The sequence below is a fragment of the Poecilia latipinna genome, unplaced genomic scaffold (assembly GCF_001443285.1).
Source record: "Poecilia latipinna isolate Pla-1442-1.1 unplaced genomic scaffold, P_latipinna-1.0 Scaffold558, whole genome shotgun sequence".
Classification (NCBI taxonomy): Eukaryota; Metazoa; Chordata; class Actinopteri; order Cyprinodontiformes; family Poeciliidae; genus Poecilia; species Poecilia latipinna.
Genome location: NW_015113174.1, coordinates 520,418 through 524,267, shown reverse-complemented (window position 1 = coordinate 524,267; position 3,850 = coordinate 520,418). Strand labels below are relative to the sequence as shown.

The 3,850-nt window shown below is 41.8% G+C and overlaps 1 protein-coding gene across 1 annotated transcript in view; it reads right to left on the bottom strand.

Moving 5' to 3' along the window:
* gapdhs (glyceraldehyde-3-phosphate dehydrogenase, spermatogenic) overlaps window positions 1-3,157 on the bottom strand; it is a 15,904-nt gene extending 12,747 nt beyond the window's left edge. The window contains exon 1 of the mRNA XM_015041576.1: window positions 3,083-3,157. The gene's annotated coding sequence lies outside the window, so the exon portion shown is untranslated. The remainder of the gene's footprint in view (window positions 1-3,082) is intronic.
* Between the last annotated feature and the right edge of the window lie 693 nt (window positions 3,158-3,850).

The window sequence follows — 3,850 nt, the reverse complement described above, 5'->3', positions numbered from 1 at the left end:
GTTGCCCCCCCCCCCTTTCCCCCCCAGCCCCCCCCCCCCCCCCCCCAGCCTTCCTCCTTCGTCCGCCCTTGGCTATTCAAACCTTCCCCCAGCTTCCTATTCCTCTGTCACACCCTCTTTCTCCTCAGTGTTTTTCCACTGCAGTGGGTCGATTGGACAGAGACATTGCAGAATAGCCAATTAGGTAATGTCTTTTCCTCCCGACCCGCCTCTTTCAGAGTTTTGGAGTCACACTTTTCTTTTTCCGTGCAACAAAAAGTACTTTCCTTTTAACTTACAGTTTCTCTCACTTCCTCTTCAGCAGCATGTCTGCTTGTTTTTTATTCTCACCTTAGAGATGTCTCACTGCGGCTTTGAACGAGTCACTCAAATGTTCACCATCATCACATCACTTGTCTAAAATATGCAAACACAGTCAGACTTTACAAGGATGCGTCTGGCTTTTAACTGACCCCACATGGGTTGTGTTTCCTGCTGTAGCAAACTGTTACAAATATTGGTTAAATTGACCTGACACGATACGGAAGCGGATATTGCGCCATAATACTGTAAAAAGAAGAAAGTAAGGCTTTCTTCTTGTAGCCTTACTTAAAGTAGGTTACAAGAAGTTGTAGCATTTTTTTTATTTAAAAAAATGCCACAACATCCAGAAAAATTCAGGAAGAGGTATACGTGACAAGTAAGAAAAGGAAATGAAAGAACATGCTCAAAAACGTGGTATTTCTCACATTCTTTTTTGTAACTTTACAGTCTAATTTGGGATGTTCCACTCAATATTCCACTGAGAGGATTTTATTGATCTATGGTGCCATGTGTGAACCTTCTTTCCTGTGGGATGGCTCATTTCCTAAAAGTGGTGACAGTTAGGCAAAGAATGCTGAGTCATACTGAGTCTTTCTTCCTCTCACACAAAGCTGAGTTCGTAGGTGCTGCTGCATGATCAAACGGGACACTCATACAAACCAAACCACCATTCAGGGGGGAAAACTTAGTTAATCTAGAACTAGCTCAGAGGGAATGAATGAGTCGAGTATGTAAATGACCAGTAGTAGGAGGTGTATCTGAGAGCCACGTTCTGAAACTTGTAAAGATGGAAGCTAAAGCAAAAGCTAGGCACTTTCTCGGTGAGGAACTGGCAAAAACTGTCTTTTCAGTAAGCATGAGAGAAACCTAATTGCCATCTTTCATCCGGCTGACCAGCAGAGAGCAGCAACTTCAGGGCCATCATCATTGCTTTTGCTCTATGCTTTTTGCAGCAAGCCTTTAGCCAACATGAGTAGATGTGAGAAAAACACATGAACTTATGAGTGCCTGATATACCTTGGTACCAGTAACCTGCCATGTCTAGCAGGGACTATTCACTTTCTTCAGTGCTATGGTAGCTTAGGTTAGCTAAGACTTCTCTCATTGGCTAACAGGCTAATTAGTGGTAGTCAGAAGGTATTTGTAAGCTTGTAGCCTTTTCTTAAGTGTAAGCAGAGTGAGCTAACACAAATTGTTATAATATGTATGAGCATCATTAGCATGAGGAGCCAAATTAGCTAACATGACTTGCTAATATTACTTAAAAAGACAAAATAGTGATAAGAAGTTATTGATGTAAATATGTTTTAATATTCAAAAACAAGAGAACAGAAAATATTTACTTAAAGAACGCATAAGACTTTATTTTCTACTACCTCAGGCTTAAGGCCTTTACACGCAAGCTAGGTCATAGCTAATGCTAAGATGCTGCTTACTGCCTGCAACCTTCACTTAAGTATGGTGTTAGGTGAGCCGGCTGTGACTACAATGTGAAAAATACAAAGTTGTTGAGCTTAAAAACAAAATGTCGATTAGCATCAGTGAAGCAGCCCTGGGCCTGCTGTGCCCTTCATCATCTCGAGTCATGACCTTCATCCAGTCTGACATGGCTGCATCTTCCTGTAAGCTACCAAAACCACACGACAGAAAAGTATCCATGGTTTCATTTTTCGCAACGTCCCTTCTCTTATCAGTTTTAATACAGTAAAAAATGCCTAAATCCTTTCAGATAAAAACAAGGCCTCGTCGACAAGCCTCATCAACAGGTCCGTCAAGTGTCGTGCCAAACTGCGACAGAATAACGCGACGCTGCGCCACTTTTTCTCTGCCCCACGGTTGCATCACAAGAATACAATAATGCGAGTTCTAACCTGCTTTTTCCCCTCTACATCAAGTCATTCCTATTCACTTTGTTTCTCGTCACTCTGACCCCTAAATCCCGTGATTACGGAAACCCATTCATCCCTCGAGTGTGTAACGTCGTCAGACTTCATGGTGAAGAGCAGAGCAGGCACGTAGCTTCATTTATTCATCTCAGTACCAGTGTTATCCCCCTGCGGGATGCACACGTGAAACAATATGACCAAGAGAGCTCTCTGCGGAATTCGCAATCATGATTTTTCTTTATAAACTCCGTGTTATAGTATTTTTGCTAAATTAAGGGAGTAATACAGCTTGGGTTTCGTGCAGAGGATGACATAACATGGAGTCCAGCCTACTTCCGCAGATGCAGCGCTGCGAGCTTACAAAGTCACGTTGCTCTCACAGAGTAATCTTCCACATTTCAACACATTTGTCGAAAATTGTGATAATTCCGTTTTCCACTAAGCACAATTTCCACCGTGGCGCATTTTGAGCGCAAGTGTTTACAAGATGCGCGAAGCAATGTTTTTATAAGGAATAAGGACAGTCTCCCTTCCAGATTAAGAGGCCATTGCGCATCCCCTCCCATTCTCCCGTCTGTCTTCCTACAGGCATCGTTTAAAAGCAAACTGCGAACAGAACTGGTCAGAAAAAATCTTAAACTATATAGCGCTCCTTCAAATCCCAATATAGTCCTTTCTGCACCACAATACCAGAGTTAACATTGGAAGTGGATGCGAACACATCATGGCCACAAGCTTCCGCAAGTGACGTAGAACCTCTTTGGCGATAGATGTTTATTGATATTTGATGGGTTTCCGATAAGAACGTGGATATAAACACGTTATAATCGATGGAAATTTAGTTTAGAAGCATGAATTATACATAGATGTTAAACCGCGGAGCTCAAACTTACCTCGCTGCTGATGCTGCTCGAGTCAGTGTGCGCAGCTCGCTGTTCAGGCTTCACATTTTATACTGCCTGAGTCACCATAGCGACGTGACGTCACTTCATCCGCTGCTGACAAGATCCATTCTGAACGAGGGACTCCTCACGGTCTCTCTGCAGCTGCTATGGCGACCAGACTGATGGATACCAGTGGTCTGGTTGATCTCATGTTCGCAGAACTTTATCATCTAATAAAGAAAGCTGGGTTTTTTGATGACGGATTATTAAATTAACAGCCGGCGATCAAAGCAGACAGAGACAGGTACCGATGGCAGGATGCCAGAGACTGAATGGTAGAGAATGATGTAATCTTTTCTCACATTCTCGTAATAATTAGTTAATGTGACCGAATACTGCTCACATAAAACCTGAAAACCATAACTATCTGCAGACGGACTCAGAAAAGGGAGCTGCAGCAAGTGGAAATAAAAAAAAAAACTATTTAGTTTAGTCCCTCTGCATTGAATCACACTGTTCAGGATTAAACTGCACGATGAATTTAACACAGACCCTATTTTGTCTTTAGTTTCCTAAAGGACTGAATGAATCCCCTATGGGGATTGTCACAAACACAGACCTTATATGCGGAAGCAGCACTGATGTAAGAAGAAATTTGAATGTTTAATTTTTCCCCTTTTATACAATATTATTACTATTGCATTTGATTACTGATTTTCACTTATATTCCACTATAATAACTATTTGAAGAATCTGAATTAATAAGTTACAACATTT